The 20,074-nt window shown below is 36.5% G+C and overlaps 1 long non-coding RNA gene across 1 annotated transcript; it reads right to left on the reverse strand.

Annotated features, from left to right (window-relative positions):
- Window positions 1-399: 399 nt before the first annotated feature.
- Window positions 400-18,972, reverse strand: LOC120889815 (uncharacterized). Its single transcript, XR_005733960.2, has 2 exons — window positions 18,602-18,972; window positions 400-3,168 (listed from the first exon to the last, which is right to left on the reverse strand). It is a non-coding gene; the product is annotated as an uncharacterized LOC120889815 (long non-coding RNA).
- Between the last annotated feature and the right edge of the window lie 1,102 nt (window positions 18,973-20,074).

The raw sequence follows: 20,074 nt of genomic DNA on the forward strand, positions 1-20,074 counted from the left end.
TGAGGAGACATCTAGGATTCTGTTCATACAAGGACATGTGAACCTTCTAGAAGAAGCAGGAGAGAGGACTTTTGGAACTGATGTAGATTTTACAATTCATAGAATTATGGTTCTTAAACAAGAATGAAAACCACAGTTGTTAAACCCTTGGAAACAGAGCCCAGGGAGGATGCCCCCCCACCCCCTGGTAAGAATAAGATGGCCCTGGGCTTCCTTCTGAATCCTAGGCCTCATTGATGAGGGACATGCCTAGGTAACTTTCAATACCCTTATTTCAGTAACAGGTATATAGGCTACGCCTCAGCATAAGGGCCTTTAGGGCCACTTCATTTGCGAAAGAAACACGATTGATTTAGTTAACTTTTTCCTTGCTGTGACAAAAAGACCTGACAGGAACAATTACAAGAGGAAAAGTTTATTTTGGCTCACAGTTTCAGAGGTCTCAGTCCACAAATGACTGACTTCTTAGAACTGGGCCCAAAGTGGGGCAGAGAACATCATGGTGGAAGAACATGGCAGAGGAAAACAGCTCAGGATATAGCAACAGGGAGCAGAGAGAACTCCACTCACCGGGGACAAAATATAAACTCCAAAGGCCTACCCCCAGTGACCTATCTCCTTGAGCCATACCCTGTGTGCCTATAGTTGCTACCCAGTTAATCCATATCAGTGGATCCACTGATAAAGTTATACCACATACTCTAATAACTTCACTATCTGAAAATTCTTGCATTGTCTCATGCATGAGCTTTTAGAGGACACTTTATATCTAAACCATATCAGATCCTGAGCAACCCCAGATGCCAAGTTTGAGCACTTAACGTTGGGAGGCAGAGTGGTACTCAGGGCTGGGGAGGCATCTTCCATTCATTTTGCTGCATCACAGAAGACCAGGTGACTGGAATGAAAAGTCTGAGATTCAGTCCTCACTGGGTTATTATAAGGGTTGTACATTTCCTCTCATCTACTAAAATGGGAACAAAAATTATGCAGTGATACAGAAGATCATTAAAAAAATGATGTGTAATGATAAAGACCCAAAGAAATGTAAATGAAATAATTATTTTTTCAGAATGAGAATTCTGATTATTTCATTTTATTTATTTATTTGTTTATAGGCCCAATGGCATCATGTATACCTTAATTACTAACTCATTAAGCTTTCTCTTTTAGTCAGCTCTGCATCTCTGTGATCAAAAGACCTGAGAAGAACAAGGTAGAGGAGGAAAAGTTTATTTTCATCCATGGTTTTGTGGTTCAGTCATCCTACTCTGTTACTCTGGGCCCAAGGTGAAGCAGACCATCATGGCAGAAGGCTGTGGCTAAGGAAAGCAGCTCAGGCTATGGCCAACTCAAAAGAAGAGAGCTCTGCTCACCAGGGACAAAATAAAAACCCCAAAGTCTCACTGCATGTGACCTATTTCCTCCAACCCCGCCCTACCTGCCTACAGTTCCCATCCATATTGGTGATTTAATGCACTGAGTAAGTTGCAATCTCTTATGATCTAATCATATCACCTCTGAAAATTCTTGCACTGTCTCATGTATGAGCTTTGGGGGAACATCCATCTCTAATCTGTATCATTTCCAATTTCCATAATATCCGTGAAGCAAAAATTACCCCAGCCACTTAAACTTGCTTGTTGTTAGCATGACAGAGTACTGGGTGGGCACTTGGCTTAAATAGACTTCATTCTAGTGTGCTATGATTTATATGATATATAGCTGACAACCTCTTACAGAGACTTCCTGAGGGCAGGAACCATCTTTTCCTGACCAATTTCTAGCTCAGGGTCTGATACAGAATTAGTGATCAGTATATTTTTTGAATTCAATAAAATTTATCAATTTAGTTGCTTTTTAACATTTCTGTGTGTGAATCATTCACTCATGCATTTGGCAAAAAATTGTCAAGAACCTGCTGTGTGCTAGACCCTGTGTCATGAACTGGGTATACAATGCTAGAACATACGACTGCAAAAGCAGCATGTTTGCAAACCTTCCTATGTGATGGGAAAGTGTCCCTGAGGAAATGGAATTTAGAGTGAAATTTGAAGGAAGAATGAGGATTAGAATGTTTAAGACAGACATTAACTGGAACATTTACATGTGTTACTATGTGCTACACACTGTTCTGTTGGTTTTATATGTATACCACTTTCATTTTCACAACCATGTAATAGAACTACTTTTGTTAAGCCTAATTATAAGAGAGAGAAAATCAAGGTGTGACTGGTCAAATAATTCGCCCCAGATCATAGAATCAGTGAATGATGGGGTTTACACTTTATAAGCTGGCTCCAAAGTCAGATCCACACAATATGAAAAAATAGCTTGTGCAAAGGCCCTTTGCATTAGTAGTAACTAAGACTGAGGTCTACGCACACTGAAGCTGGCTAAGCTAGCTGCCATCATATCAAAACGTCTTTCCGAATAGCTCTTCTTTCCAAAGAATAATTCTGGTGAGCATGATGTCTTCCGTCCTGTCCCATCTGTAAGGCACCTGCCCAATACTGACACACACATGCTTTTTGGAACCACTGAGGATAAACAGCCCAAAACAAGTGAGTAAGGACAAGTGTCCACTGTATGGAGTGTTCAGCAAATATCTCAATGAGGAAGTTTGTTGACATCCATCTTACACAATACCTAGTCACTTCTAGAAAAAAGGAGAGCAAAGAATGAAACAGACTGACCCAGTGGTTTCTCTGTTGCATCTGGTAACTGCAACTCACAGAGTAAGGAAGTACTTAGGCGGACAATGCCCAGCCTTCTGCCAGAATGGCAACACCAAGGGGTTTTTCATGGGCACTTAAAATTGGTTGTCAACAGAAATGCAAATTGAGCCCATCTTTGTCTTGAAGCCATATGTCCTCTGGGAGAGAAAACATTTTCCTGCTGAGACTGCTGTTCAGAGTTTACTTGGTTACATCTTGAGAGCACACTGTATGGAAATCAAGGGGGGCAGTAAAAGGACAAGGAGAACACCCAGAGTCACAATCTTCAGAAAGAGAGAAAAATAATTTGCAAGCTGATAAGCAGCAGATCACCTACAGTAATGCAAGGAAATCTACTTTTCAGTGCTGGCTGACCACGATTTCACAGTGGCGTTGCTCATTGCCCATCATTTCCAGAGAATCTCACTTGCTGCTTGATCTCATGTACTGCCTTTCAATTTAAAAAAAAAAATAATTTATATATGACAGCAGAATGCATCACAATTCTTATTACATATATAGAGCACAATTTTTCATATCTCTGGTTGTATACATAGTATATTCACACCAATCCGTGTCTTCATACCTGTACTTTGGATAATAATGATCATCACATTCCACTCATTAATTACCCCATGCCCCCTCCCTTCCCCTCCCACCCCTCTGCCCTATCTAGAGTTCATCTATTCCTCCCATGTTCCCTCTCCCTATCTCATCGCCTTTCAATTTTCAAGCAATGTTTTTTCTCTCTGCTTAAAGCAGTTTTGTTGTTGTTGTTGGGTTTTTTTTTTTGTTGTTGTTGTTGTTTTACAGTAAACTCCTAGGGTTGTTCCATGAAACAACAAGGAAGAGCAGGTGGAGAACCCTTGTTAGAGCTCAGAAGGGGCCCAGGTCCATCAGAGTCAAAAATGACTGGAGGTCCAGAGTAGCATCCCAGACCTGGAATCACCAAGAAGTAACACAGAGACCCAAGGGTTCAGCACCGTGGCCATGCACTGAAGAACACAGCTTTGAAATTAAATTGCCTGAACTTTTCTAGTTCTGCCACTTTCTAACTGTGCCAAGAGTTCACTTAATCTAACGAGGCCTTTGTCACTCAAAAGTGTAAGAAGGAGGGCAAGGAAATTCACTGAGGAAATGCTTATAAAATACTTACCATAGTACCTGGCTAAAGTTAAAGTCAGGTTAAATTATTAAAATAAGAGGACAAAAGGCAGGAACTAGAGCTGTTTTAATTAGTTTGGGCTGCTATAATGAAATACACTGGGAGGGCTTAAATAATAAAAATTTGTTTCTCTTAGTTCTAGAGGCTGTCAAATCCAGGGTCAAGGAACTGGCAGTTTCAGGGTCCGGTGAGGACATACCAGACAGCTATCTTTCTAGGGTACCTTCACATAGCAAAGGGGGAGCTGGCTTTCTGGGATTTTTCATTTATTACAGTAATAATGTTAATCATGAGGGCTGTGTCCTCATGACCCAGTTACCTCCCAAAGGATTCAACTCCTAATCTCACCACCCTGGGAGTTGGGATTTCAACACACGAATTTGGGGGGAACACAAACATTCAGATCATAGCAGGAACCAAGGTTAGAGTACACTGTATAGAAATCAAGGCGGGCACTAAAAGGACAAGGAGAACACCCAGAGTCACAATCTTCAGAAAGAGAAAAAAAGAATTTGCAAGCTGATAAGCAACAGATCACCTACAGTAATGTCAGAGGGGCATTGCTCATTGCCCATCATTCCCAGAGAATCTTACTTGCTACTTGATCTCATGTATTGCCTTTCGATTTTTTAAAAATATTTTTTAGTTATAGGTGGATGCAATATCTTTATTTCTTATTCTTTTTATGTGGTGCTAAGAATTGAACCCAGTGCCTCATGCGTGGAAGGTGAGCGTTCTAACTCTGAGCCACAACGCCAGCCCTTGTCTTTCGAATTTTAAGCAATGTTTTTCTCTCTGCTTAAAGCAGGTTTTTTTTTTTTTTTTTTTAACTCCCAGGGTTGTTCCATGTGCAACAACAAGGAGGACCAGGTGGAGAGACTTGTTAGAGCTCAGAAAGGGCCCAGGTCCATCAGAGTCAAAAAGGACTAGAGGTCTAGAACAGCATCCCTGACTTGGATTTTTTAATAATAGGTAAATGATAGCAACAGATAGATAATAGCAATGGTAGACCAATAAAGTATATAGGTTAGCAGTTAGGTTAAAGTAGATAATATGGGAAATAAACATAGGTGAGTCAGAATCATGGGACATACTTATTCCAGCTTGATTACTTTGAGCAGGGAAAATCCAGGACCTGAATTCAAGACACTAAATTATTAATAATGAACACCACTAATTGAGCATTACTACATGCCAGAAACAATCCTAAGTGTTTTAAATAACTTGTTTAACTATAATCCCTATAAAACTTTAGTTGTTGTATTCTCATACTGCCTAGCTCAGTGCCTGGCACACAGTAGATGTTCACTATTTTTTGACTGAAATATTTTGAGCATTCTAAGGTTGTCCCTTTTGAATGCTTGGCAATTCCAACATGAAGACAATATTATCAGCATTTGACTTTTAACCACCTGAAGCATAGTATGACATGCATATGTGATCAAATCTGTTACAAAGACCTGCCTACATTGATGAAAAAACTTTTCTACTTTGGCCTAGATTAAAGGAAAGCAGCAAAAAGCCAATAATGTGTCAAATGGGATATTATTTAGAGAAATTGCTTTATGTTTTTCAGGCACACAGAGCTAGACTGAAAAATATTCTTCTTGGCACATATATAACAAAGTAATTAAAGGAGTCAACATTCAAAACAAGGAAGTGAAAATCTGAAACAGGCAACCAGACAAATAAAACAAGAGAACAGCTTCAGCTGGGAAGGGAAATACCAACTATTAGAGCTGTCTCTAGAAGCCAGAAATGGAATGCTTTATAGTAATTCCTCCTAGTACATTTTCCTTTAAAAAAGGATCCTCAATATTTCTAATGTGAACAATTTTATATATACTCAAGCTAAGAATTAAAACTTTTCCCAGAAAAATTCAGGCCCAGGATAGCCCCCAAATCTTATTATAACCATTAGGTAACATTCTATCAATACCCCCCCCCCCCATGCTGGGTCTTTGGGATCTCTTTCCCATTTACGGGACACTTGCCATTAAAAGGCAACTCTATGTGATATAAGATACTTCCCTGGGAGTATCTAGCAAAAAAAAAAGATGTTTATTGTTTCAGAACTATTACGTCAGTCAACGACTATATGTTTGAACACCCATGAAAATGTTCATATAATTGATAGTATCACTTCTCACATTAAGTTTTTTGATAACTCCAATGAACTTTTTTCCTTGGAACATCTAGCTAGCTCATAGTTCAACAATTACCATTTGGGGGCAGTGCCTAGGAAGCCACAGTCACTCAAGGGGATAACTACCTACTTTAATTCACTCCTAAATACAATCATTCACACATACAAATCACAAGATTTCAGTCATGATCCAACTAGAAAAACAGAAGCCATCTTATGTGTTTACAAAAGAAGGTATTTTATCCAGCTGGCTGGTTACACAAAACCATTGAATACTTAAGAAATCACCTAGGAAAACAGATTAGCAACCCTGAGATTAGCAATATCAGGAAGTTGTTGTTTCCCATAAACTAGAGGAATTAAAGGAGATTGGGAGAACCCAGAAGCAGACATAACTGAGTGAAAGCCAGGAATACTCTGCATCTATTCAGAAGGAAGATGGCTCCCAACGCAAAGAGAAAACGAAATAACAACCCAGCTTCATTCTTCTTTCTATTTATATTCTTGTTGATGTTTTCCCATTGGTCAAACCTAACAAGAAACAAGTTAACAGAGGATTTGGGAAATACAGCTTTCAGATGTTAGTCACCCTGTAGAACTGAGCAGGGCAGGGAAAGGAGTATGAAATGTATCTGGTTTTGATAGGCCAAGTGCTAGCATGCTCCCTTCCTCCCCAAACTTGATTCCAAGATCAGAATTGTTACTGAAGCTAACTGAATCAATGAAAAATTAGTAAGGCCAGCCACTTATAAGATAATTTAACTTTTCAAGTCTACTTGAATCTAAGAATCTAGGGTATCTTTCAATTTGATCATGGTACATTATAGAAAAAGATGGGAGTCTTGCTATGTGTTAGGGTCTGTGTTTGATGCTTTTCAAACACCTACCTTTATCTTTACATCAATTTCATAAATTTATTATAGGGTGCAAGGTTATGCATATCAATTCACTTCACAAATGAAGAAACTCAATAAGATGGCTACATTGTCTGGTTTTATATAATGGTAATGTAAGTTAAAATTTTCATTGACAATATGCAATCTAAATACACCTGATATAAAGCTCCGGTCTACTCAATTGCTTTTTATTCTGCTGTTTTGATTGGAAAGAGAGGAGGAATGACCTGAACTAAGGAATATTATATACACACATGACTTTCAAACTAACAGAAAAACTGAAAAATATCAACTAATTGAGAACAAAAGGAAAAACAATATGAAAAAGAAGTAACATTAGAAAATACATTGTGAGATGATAGATTTAAACCCAAATATATCACTGATTCTATCAAATTAAATGAACTAAAAGTACCAACTAAATGATAAAAGATTATCAGATTAGATAAAAATATCAATTTGACTATATTCTGTTAACAAATGAATCATAGAAAACAGAATAAAGAAATAATAGTAGGAAAAGTTATACTATGCAAACACTAACCAAAATAATTAACAACTATATTAATACCAAAAAAATCATTAAAAATAAAAAGGATCATTTCATAATGATAAAGATTTAATCAGTATCAAATATTAGATCAGACTAAGTTTTTATACATTCAACATTTTATGTTCAAATATATATATATATATAATTTTATAATACATAAAGAAAAACTGATAGAAGTATGAGAAAAAACAAGCAATCATTATAATACTAGGACATTTTACATATCTTAGTAATTGATAGATAACCAATCAGGATGAATAGAGAATCTGAACAGTATGTTAACAAACTTGACATAGTGGATGTCTATAGAACAATACTGCCAATAATTGCCATAGATGTCTAACCTAGTGGAGCACACAGTAAGCCTACACTAAAAATTGCCATATATTGAACCACAAATTAAGACAAAGGCATTCTTCAACTCTATATTGTGGGTTTGAAGTTTTGGTTTTATTTATTTATTTGCTTTGGTGTGTTTTTTTTTTTTTCCTTCCCCTGTTTGTTTTCATCTTTGTGTTTCATTTTGGAGACTTTAAAACATGTATGTCATCTTTGGTAACTTAATCTCTTAATACTTCATAATAAAACACCACAGACTTAGTATTAAGCTTCAAATATGGGAGGCAGGGCTTTAATTCTTCACTGGGGATCCCACTCTTCTGTGGTCTTTGGGAAGGTTCAGTTACAGTGAGAAGAATCCTTCAATCCCTGTTTTCTCATATGCACACTTAGAATAATTGTTGTTGGCTCACAGGGCCATTGTAAGGGTCAATGAGATAATCCATATCACTTCCTTAACATGGTTCTTGGCATGTTGAAATATTCAATATATTAGCTATTATTATTCAAAGTTTTCAGGTACTCTTGGATTTCAATATTGTTGCTTCAATATGTTCACAATCCCCAAATGTATATAGGCAATCATCTCCTTACCATGCCACACAGATGAATACCAGGCATATTGAGATTACATATCTCCATAAGGGCACCACCACCTTTACACTTGCTCAAACAGGAATGCCATCCCACTCTTTATCTTCTTTATGCTTGTCTTTGGCCTTTCTCCCCAACCACCACAGAAGCTGCTAGATGGCAAAGAAGTTTTCCATCATCTTCTATGTGGTTAAGGAAGTTGTGCCCCTGCACTGAGACTGAATCACTATATAAAATACACTAAGGCATTGAGATAAGGAATAATTAGATCCACTTAACAAAGAAAAATGGAATTCACTTAGCACTGAAGTTGCAAGCCTTTATTCTTTAAAATTGGAATTTGTTTCTAACTCTTTAAACTTCTATTTGTTTTTCTTTCTTTCTCTTTCCCCAGTCTTTCTTCAATCCATCCTTATTTACTTCCAGATAGAGCCTCACTATCCATTTGGATTTTGTATCATGTCCCATTCCCCTCATGATATTTGCTAGTGAGGGCTCTACCTATTCTCCAATTACCATGCCCTGACTGTCATTTCCTGGGGTTCTGGGCATCATAAAATATCCTTGGATTCTTCACAACAGACTGTTGAATTTGGAATTGTAGACTCTCATTCAGATATTTTTGGCTTTTCCTTTTAGACTGCACTGTTAGGCCTTTGGGGCTTCATGTTGTTTATTCTTGGAGACTTCCTGGAGCGTCAAAATGGCTTAAAATGATTACTATGCTATGCATTGGCATAGATGACATTCAATCGCCCTACACTGAGCAGAATTTCAATGAGTTTTGTGTAAATGAATTGGAAACATATGGATTTCATCCTTCTTAGCTACCTCCAGTTTTTTAAAAGCAGGAACTCAGGAATTGTGTCTTGCTGAATTAAAATATTGAAGCTGAGACATGGCAAATCAGAGTGATACTGACTTTTCTCTTATTCTTGATAGCCACCTTGGGTCTAGTATCATCCAAGTTCACTATGATGTGCTTGTTAATTTCTGCTCCATTTCACTCTCTTCTTTTGCCTTTGGATTTTCTTTCCTTAACTATAAGTCCCTATTTATCTCTCCTTGCCCCCATACATCTGTACTATAAATAGTTACTTATGCCCTACCTGTGCTCACAACCTGGAGAGGGTGACCTGACCAGGGAATTCCAACATGATGTGAACGTGCCACAACAGAGGGGCTCTGACCTCGGTTTTGTCTGTTTCTCCCTGCTCTATGACCTGAAAGCTTTTGAGTCCCCTCCCAAAATTCTTATGTTGAAACCTAATGTCCATTGTGACAGCGTTTGGAGGTGGGGGTTTGTGGGAAGTGATGAGGATCTGAGAGCAGACCCATCAGGAATGGAATTAGAGACTATACAGGACGCCTCAGAGTTCCTTTGCCCCTTCCATCTACGAGGATACAACAGAAAGGTACCACCTTGAAACCAAGAAGGCAAGAAGCAGGTCTTTAACCAGACACTGAGACCACAGGTACCTTTATCTTGTACTTTCCAGCTTCGAGAACAATAAGAAATAAATTTTGTTGTTCCTAAGCCACCTAATGCATGGTATTTTGTTACAGCAGCCTGAACAGCCTGAGACACTCCCATCTGAATGTTCTGTTACCACACTGGCTGCTTTCCAATCCCCTATTGTGAAAATAACTTTAAAAAAAACTCCATCTGGTACTGCATATGCAGGAAAGGTTTGACGCTTTACTCTCCTTGACTCATCTCCATTGTGGAATTGCCAGGTTCTCTTTGGGTACTCTTAAGCTGTCTCAGTTTTCTGTAGGCCTTGAGAGAGCAGGGCCAGCTCCTCCTAGGGCATAAGCAGTACTAAGATTCCCAATTGCACAGCACAAACTATGTGGCCATGACAAGACAAGATAGATGAAATTCTATTACAATGACAAAACAGAACCAAGTGTTGAATTACCTATGTAGGTAGATATCTGTAATAGATACAGTCTATAGGACGGTCAGCCACTTCTATTAATATCGTCTTCCCCATCCTCACAATTGCATGAATTTAATGACAATGTGCCATCATACAAAATTCAGGAGGTAATATTTTGTTTTTATTTTACTACTTTAGTGAATTAGTGTCATTTGTGTTCATCTGTAACACAATTTGAAGCATTCTGCCAAAAAAACCCAAACCAATATAATTATATCAGTTAAGAATATGCCAAGCAAGAAAGGAGATATTTTAGGGGCAGAAACATTACAGAAATGAACATTCACATATACTCATGGATTCACAAAGATCTTTTCTGTCAATCTACATATCGTCTTTGTGCACCAAGACCTTATCATACCAGGAAAAAAAAATAGTTAAATTATCTACTGATCAAGTTCCCTTGCAAGTGAGTAAACAAGGAGATGATACTTCTGCTGAATTTCCATTATATGATTTACTAATGGAGGGAAATTTACAAATTTTAAGTCAAACTGAAAGGAGAACACATAGCATAAGACAGAGGTTGAAGAATGTTTAATTTTAACATTTTATCTAGTCATTGTTATTGATGTTAATTGAGTATAATTTGTATGACAACCCTTTAGTAGGGGAGCTGCTGCTATTTGTGATTTATAGGTGAGAAAACTGAGGCATGACAATATTAAGTAATTTGTATGTGGTCATACATTTTAAGAACCCAGAGCTGGAGTTTGAACCTAGTCATATCAGCTTTGTAGTCCATACTCTTCATGCTCCACTAAACAGTTGTGCTGTGGTAGATGTAACCCATAGGTAGACCATTTAAAAGTTTAGAAATTGAGATTAAGTATCCAAATTCTGAGAAAAGCCAGATAGACATGTTATGCTTCACATAAGTCATGTGCAAAATGTTAATAGTACCTATCACATAGGAAATTGTGAGATTTAAATTAGTTCATATGTTACTAAGAGCATGATATTTTATAATAGTACCTATTTGTCCAAAATGCAAAAGCCAAACTGAGCACTGGATATACACACTCATTGATACTTGGATAGCTGTTAGACTGATGATTAAATAAGCAAATAATAAATGATCATATCTCCCAGATTTCAGAGGAATAAAAAGAGATTCACCATTAATGAAGGAGATCAAAATCATTGTTAAATGAGGATGTGGAACGGGAGATATTGCTGTGTCTATCTACCAAATGCAATCTACCAAACACAAACTTCCATTCCTTGTTCTTTGAATGACTAACAAATGTTTGTATTAGTCCTTAGAAATTCTCAGCTGGGTAAGGTGGTACACACCTATAATCCCAGCAGCTCAGAAGGCTGAGGCAGGAGGAATGTGAGTTCAAAGCCAGCCTCAGCAAAAGCAAGGTGCTAAGTCACTCAGTGAGACTGTGTTGCTCAGTGGTTAAGTGCTCCTGGGTTTAATCCCTGGTACAAAAATAAATAAATAAATAAATAAATAGATAGATAAAATAAAGAAAGAAAGAAAAAGAAAGAAATTCTCAAAGTGTCTAGACTTCCTGAGATCACACCCTTTTCTTAATCAATTAATTATGAAATAAGTACTCATCATATCCAAAAGTTTTCTGAATTTGGGGGAATTCCCTGTTTAATGTCTCAATGGAAATCAGATTCTTTAGCTTCAGGCAACCAGAGTAACAGTGCATTCCTTGAGGTCAGCCAGCTCAATATCCCTTTGGCTTTTGAAGCTAGATCAGGCAGCATCAAAACCTAGGGATAAGACCGGGGGTGTAGCTGAGTGCTAGAGTGCTTGCCCAGCGTATATACGACTTTGGGTTCATTCTCTAGAACCAGAAAAAAGTAAATAATAAAATAAAATACCTAGGGATAGGTAGATGCAACCATATGGCTGAGTTCTAGAGATGGAGCATGAGAGGAAATGATATGTGAACCTCCATGAACTAGAATGACACTAATGAGCAAAGAAACTCCATTTCCCTCTTTTTCCCCCTTTCTCCAAATAAAATTGAAAAAATAAACCTCTCTCTACTGCATTGCATTCTGTAAATCATTTAAAATTATTTTGAGTGAAACATTTCCCTTAGCTCTTCTTGGATAATGTTGGAAAAAATTATCTCTCTCCAGAGCATTAATTTTATTTTGAACCCACAGTGGAAATTAAGGACATAATAAAAATTCCAAGTAATATTTTGTTCCCTTAATTGAACTCTAGGAGAGTGAGTGAATGTGAGTGTGTGTGTGTATACGTGTATGTGTGCACACATTATATATATATATGTGTGTGTGTGTGTGTGTGTGTGTGTGTGTGTATATATATCATATATATCATAAAAACTAACAAAATTGGACTGTAAGGTTCATATTGTCAATGAATATCCATCTAGATTACTCATATTATTTCAAATGTTATCATTTTAAAAACACAGAATTTGAGAAGGCAATGCTTATAGCCACTTATAAATTATTAAATAAATTTTTATATTTATTAGTGACCCAATTCCTGCTCCTTTGATGTACTTGACCAAGCATTTTATTTTACTGGCATAAACTTGGCACATCCAGCCCATCAATAAAAGAGGCTGTGTCTTCAGGACGTTTTTCCTATAATGTGATAGGTTTGTCATGTCTATTGAACTTTCCTAACCAAATGTTAGTTATTTGTGAGATTGCGGGTTAGAGTTGGGGCTGTGGATAAATAGTGTAAGAGAAGCTGGGCCTGGCGGTGAATGCTTGTAATCCCAGCAACTCAGGAAGCTGAGTTGTTCAAAGTCAGCTTTGGCAATTTGGCAGTCCCTGCCTCAAAATTAAGAGTAAGAAGGGCTGGAGGTATAGCTCAGTTGTATAGCACGCCTGGGTTCAATTCTTAGTACTGGAAAAAAAAAAAAGGAAAAGGAAAACTTATTTGCTTACATGGAGATAAAAAGCCTACATTTTTTGTATCAGTCCCATAATCCAGACAATGAAAACCTATCATATACTTGAATGGATTACTTGTACCCCCAAAATATATTCATTTTGTTTGTTTTGATACTGGAGATTGAACCCAAGGGCCCTTAATTACTGGGCTACATCCCTAGCCTTCTTTTCGTTTTTATTTTTTATTTTGAGACAGGACCTTACTAAGTTTCTAAACTTGAGTTGCTGGATTACAGACATGTGCCACCATGCCTAGTACCATTTGTTTTCAGAGTTTTATATTTCTACATAGTAGTTGGGTTCATCCCAACAAAATCATACTTACATGGAATTCTATTCAGTTCATGATCTCCCCTTTTTTCTTTCCCTTTTTCCCTCCCATTCTCCCTCTCCTCTCCCATTCTCCTTCCTCCACTCTGCTTAGACTTCCTTTTGCTCGACTTTATAATGACAGTTCACATGTGTACAAGTTCATCAATATTCCAGATGCAGAGGCGAGTGTCTACTGGAGAACGGGACAATTCATTTCATTTGTTTAGTACATTACACTTTTCAAAGCACATTCTACTAACACTTAAAACTGTCTAAAGTAGGGATTATGTGACAGATGAGGAAAGTGAGGTTCAAAGATACTGACTTGCCGCAGGTTTTTTTTTTTTATATATAAATTGTAAGTTTCAAAACCAGGAAATAAGAGCACATCATCTGACAGTACTCTGGGTAGAATATCAAAGAAATTCCCACATAATTTTCCATTGAATTTTGCAATTATCCTTCAAAAGTCCTCACCTTGGCAAACAAAAACTTTTAAATAAAAACTAATAACATTTAGAGCATTGACATTTAACATTGAATCTATTGGTCAGAAACTTCCTGACTCACAACTAGAGATTTTTTTAAATGATAGAAAGAGGGCTGTTAACATGTTGTGATGTTCTTTCTTTCAGCCATAACTTTTCTTGTAAGTTTATAGTTATGGTTTAGCTTTGGAGTACAAAGCAGTAAAATTTAATTGAATAGAAGTCAGATCAAGGTCTTTCAAGTTGGACATAATGTGAGTCACACAAATAAAGAAGAATAAACAATATTTCTGAAATTCAGCTAAAAAAGACCCTCGTGGAAAACATAATCATTAATTTATAAAATCTCCCCACCATGAAACATATTTTGTGTGACTACATGGCAATGTCTATAACTATTATTGAGAATGAAAACTATACCATAAAACTCATATCAAGAGACTCAAAATTTATGCCCTTCCTTTCCAACCCAAGGTAGGGGCAACCAAATACCCCAAAAATATTTGGGAGCATCTCAGATTTTTTTTCTATCTTGGAGCAGAAGAAGGAATGACTGTCCTATATAAAATCTCTTACCAAGTCAGATTAAATATATTAAATATAATAAACATAAAAATGCAGTTTTCCAGCCTGATTGCCATTGCACTTTAAATTGAAGCCTTCTTTTTCTGATAAAAAAATATGCATCACTCTGATGACTTTGGAATGTTTCCAAACATGACTTTGATGTTATATTTTGCCTCATGCTATTGTAGTGATAAATTTTTCTCCTTATGCTGTCTGACCCTGGAGTTAGTGAGTGTGCTAATTGTCATAGTATCAAAGCCAAGATGATTTAGTTAAATTTGATAGGCTGAATATCATTAAGATGTCCACTTTCTAATCCTGGAATTTAAAATATGTTCCCTTAAAAGGTAAAGTGAGACTTTGCAAATGTGATTGGGTTAATCACATTTGCAAAATGAAATGGGGCCATTATCCTGGATTATCAGGTAGACCCCATGTATTTACAGGATCCTTAAGAGGAAGCAGTAAAACATTTAGGAAGAAATTCAACAATAATATAGACATGAGCAATAGTATTAACCATCTAAACCTAACAGATAATATTCAGTCAACAACAGCAGAACAAATTCTCCTCATGTACACTTGGGGTAGGTTCTGGGATGGATCATAAGCCACAAAACAAATCTCTATAAATTTAAAAAGATTTAAATAATACAAAGTCTCTCCTCCAAACAAGAGAGTAAAACTAGAAATCAATAACATAAGGAAAAATGGAAATGCATAAGTATGCAGAAATCAAACAAGACACTCTTAAATTGACCAAAAAAGAAATCACAAGTGAAATTAGAGAAATATTTTGAGATGAATGAAAATAAAACACAGCATATCAAAATGCAACATATGCAAAAAGAATGCTCAGAGGTAAATTTATGGCTAGCTGTAAACATTTACATTAAAAAAGAAGAAAAATCTCTTTCAAATCAATAACCTAATTTTTCACTTCAAAGAATTAGAAAAAAGAGCAAACTAAATACAGTTTGCAAAAAGTATTTAAGAGGGGGCCGAGGTTGTGGCTCAGTGGTAGTGCGCTTGCCTAGCATGTGTGACGCTCTGGGCTCTATTATCAGCACCACATACAAATAAATAAAATAAAGATCCATCAAAAACTAAAAAATATTTTTAAAAAAGAGTATTAGAGTAGACCTAAATGAAATAGAGACTAAGTTGTATAACCAATGTGATTCTGCAATCTGTACAATTAGAAAAATGAGAAATTATACCCCAATGATATAAATGTATGAATTGCCAAGATCATCGTAATGTCATGTGTAGATAATAATAAAAAAAAAGAATTAAAAAAAACAATACCAAAAAATCAATTCAATCAAAAGTTGGTTCTTTGAAAAGATCCACTATTTAACATGCTGGATTGACTAATAAAGGAGAGGGAGAATATGCAAATGACTAAAATTAGAAATAAAAGTGGTAACATTACTATATAACTTATAAAAATTAAAAGAATTATAAGAGAATCATATGGAATTACACCAGGGACAATTGTAAACCAAGAAGTTGGATAATTTAGATTAAATAACAAATTCCTGGAAACACAGAAATGATAATAAAATTGGCTTCTAAAGAAATAGAAAATATGAACACATTTTAAAACAAAGAGTGAACTACTCAACAAAAGAGACCAGGATGGTGGCCTCGCTGGTGAAATCTACCAAACACTTTAAGAAGAATAACATCAATTTTTCTTAAACGCTTCCCAGAGTAGAAGAGGAAGGAACACTCCCTGCTCCATTTCATGAGGTCAGCATTATTCCTGATACCATAACAAGATAGCTGCACCACAAGAAAACTATAGATCAATAATTCTTATGAATTATTGCAAAGACCCTTAAAAATACTATCAATCCACATTCAGAAACATATAAAAAGGATTATTATTACAGAACAACTGAGATGTGTTTAACTAATATATGAAAATAAATTAATATGCCGTTGTAACTTAACAAAACTTGCATGGCCATCTCAGTAAAAAAGCTCTTGACAAAATCCAATACTAAATCATGATTTAAAGTTTCTTAACAAACTAGGAATAGAAGGGAACTTGCTCAAGTTGGAAAAGGAGATCCATGAAAAATTTTTCAGCTACATAATACTTAGTAGTGAAAGATTGAGTGCTGTCTACCTAAGAAATTAAAGGCAACCAGAATGGAAAGGGAGAAATAAAAACATCTCTATTTACAGGTAATGTGGTCCTGTATGTAGAAATTATTATACACACACACACAGAAACATACACACAGACACATACACACACATACACACACACTGCAAAACTACTAAAATAACCTCATCCACGTCACAGGATACAAGACCAACATACAAAATTCAATTGTATTTCTGTGAATTAGCAACAATAAAAAAGTAAAATTAAGAAAATAATTCAATTTTTAAAAATGAAACAGATTCAGATACTTAGCTATAAATTTAACAAAAGAAATTCAGGATTTGTACAATCGAATCATAAATCATTGCTGAAAGTTAAGACTATATCCACGAATAAAGAGACAGTTTATGTTTGTGGAGTGGAAGATTCAGGTATTCCTTGCAAAAATCGACAAAATAAGTGTAAAATTTAACTGGAAATGTAAAGATCTAGAACAGTCAAAACACTTTTGGGAAAAAAAAAAACACCCAAAATTTACTTATTTAAAGCTACAGTGTCAAGATAGTGTGATATTCACATAAACATAGATTTTGGACCAGTGGAACAGAATTTAATCTAAAAATAAACCTTGTGTTGATACATCAATGATTTTTAACAAAGTTGCCAAAACAACTCATTGAGAAAAAGATGGCCTTGTCAACAAATGGTTGCACTAGCAACATATACAAAAATTAACTCTAAATTGATGATAAATATCATTGCAAAAGCTAAAATTTTTACATTTATAAGAAAACCTAAGAGAAAATCTTTGTCAACTTTTGTTAGGTGAGGCGTTCTTAGACATGATACCAAAAGCACAAGTGATTGAGGAAAACCTGATGAATTGGATGTTGTCAAAATTCAGAGTGGTTCAAAAAACACTGGTAAGAAATGAAAGGACAAGCCACTGAGTGGGTAAAAATATTTGCAAATCATATATTAGGTAAAGAACTTGGCAAAATGACATATACGAATGGCTATTAAGTATACTGAATATTGCTAGGCTTTAGGGAAACTAAAACCAGGATGAGTTACAGTCACACATCAACTAGATTGGCTTGGATTGAAAAAAAAAAAAGGCAATACCAAGTGTTGTCAGATATGTAAAACAACAACAACAACAACAAAAAAACCCAACTGGACCCTCATAAATTGCTCATGGAAATGTAAAATGGCACATCTACTTTGCAAAAGTTTAGCAGTTTCTTACAGTTACACATTAATGAACCAAAGAACCCAGAAATTCTACTCTTGAAAAATCTACCTGAGAAATGAAAACATATGCACAGACTGGAACATAAATGTCTCTGGAAATATTAATAACCCAAGTCTGGAAACTATTCAAGTTTCTTGCAAACTGATGAATGGATAAATGAAATGTGGTATACCCATACAATGGGATACTTTTCAACAATCAAAAGAAATTGGAACATTGATACATGCTAAAATATGAACCTCAAAAACATACAGTGAATGGAAAAAGCCAGATCCACAAGGCTCTACAGTATGATCCCATTTACATGAAATGTACACAAATGCAAATTTATAGAGATAAAAAATTAGATGAGTGTTTGCTGGGGCTGGGACTGTGTAAGGGGGGTTGATTGCAAACAGATTTGTGAGAATTGGGGGGTGATGAGTTCTAAACTCAGATTATACTGATGGTTGCACATCTTTATAAATTTATTAAAAATCATTGAATTTACCCTCACTTATGCTGTATAAATTATAACCCAGTAAAGTTATACATTTTTTTAAAAAGTTTTTAAAGGGGAAAAATAAACAAAGAAAAAAAAACATTAAGATTTGACTATTCTTTACTCACATAGCCTGCTGTGTTGACTTTTACTGTGGTACTTGATTATACTCTTCAAATCAGCTGCCTAATTCTTCGACTTCCCCCACTGGAAATGTAAACGTAAGCATAATTAATTTGATAACCACTCTTTACTGCCCAGGACATTAGATCTTTAGGTGGGGTGTTGATCAACCGACATCTCAAGCACCTGGCACTGGAGTTGAAAGCTGAAACGAGAAAGGACCTAGGAGACCAGGAACTAAAAGGCACAGGATATCCACATGATTCCATGAAGATGTGAACATCCCACTGTGATGACTATCAGTGTGCCTGTCAGTCTCCCTGGGGCAGAGAGGGACACCAGCCTAGAGGGGAAGAGGAGAGAGAAGAAAGGTACAAGTGAGAAGACAGCAGAATGTTGGCAAACAACCTTTGTTACTGACAGTCTCTATTATTCCCAAAACAGTCTCCAACTGATGAGCTGCTAGAGACATATGAGGGGCATTTGTCTTCAAATAAACTGAAAACATTTGTTTCATGGCCCTAGAATAGTGACCCATAGGAGCATAGTATTGCATTTCATAGCTTTGGGGAAAACCAGAAGAGGACAAAAGGGGCAGGGGTTCCAAAAGGAAATGCCTTCTGCCAAACTGGGTGGCCCCCTCTTCCTCTGTACACACTACTAAGGGTGGTACTGAGGTAGGTCCTGCCCCTGGTGGCCTCCAGGACTGGACAAAGGGCATTATTTGTGAATGAATGTTCACTGCCACGTAGTTGTTCCTGGAGCAGGTAGGGGACACTAAAAGAATACTAGGCCCTCTATCACGTGGGTGCATGAGGATGACCTTGTGGACTGGATAGACAAATAGTCAAAAAAAGGTGGAGGTGATGCTTACAGGGAGCTAATGTTTAAGGCCCAAATTACAAGCTCTGTGAGATCCTTCCAGTAACCCTGTGATATGGGTACAATATAGCTACTTGAGGAAACTGAGGTCAGAAATCTCTCCCACCTGTAAAATAAGGCACATCATACATTTTACCTACCTGCAGGTAAAAACCTAAAGTGTAAAATTTCCGTTGACCAGTGTCACACATTTGGTAAGTGGCAGACCTGGGATTTCAATTCAGGTCCCTATGATCCCTGAGCCCTTGTTCTTTCTGCTGTGCCACACTGTCCATTCAGGTTTAGACAGCTTTAAAAAGAAAATATTCAGCCTTCCAGCTTCAGCTCTCTGATTTCTTGTTTCTGGATGATAATAAGGCAGCCAAAAGTCCTCCTGGGATTTCTTTTCTCCTCTAGGGCTGAGAGAATAAAAAACACCACTGTGCCCTTGAAGCTTCACCAACAATCACAACTATAAAGGCTGGGTTTAATGCTGAGAGGATATTATTAACAAATGGCTTAAGAAAACCCTTCAGAGGGCTTGCAGCCACCCACACCATTTGTAAAATCTTAGGGAAGAAACCTGATCCAGAAAATGGTTGGAAAGCAACAAACCC

This window comes from Ictidomys tridecemlineatus, chromosome 4, assembly GCF_052094955.1.
Source record: "Ictidomys tridecemlineatus isolate mIctTri1 chromosome 4, mIctTri1.hap1, whole genome shotgun sequence".
Lineage (NCBI taxonomy): Eukaryota > Metazoa > Chordata > Mammalia > Rodentia > Sciuridae > Ictidomys > Ictidomys tridecemlineatus.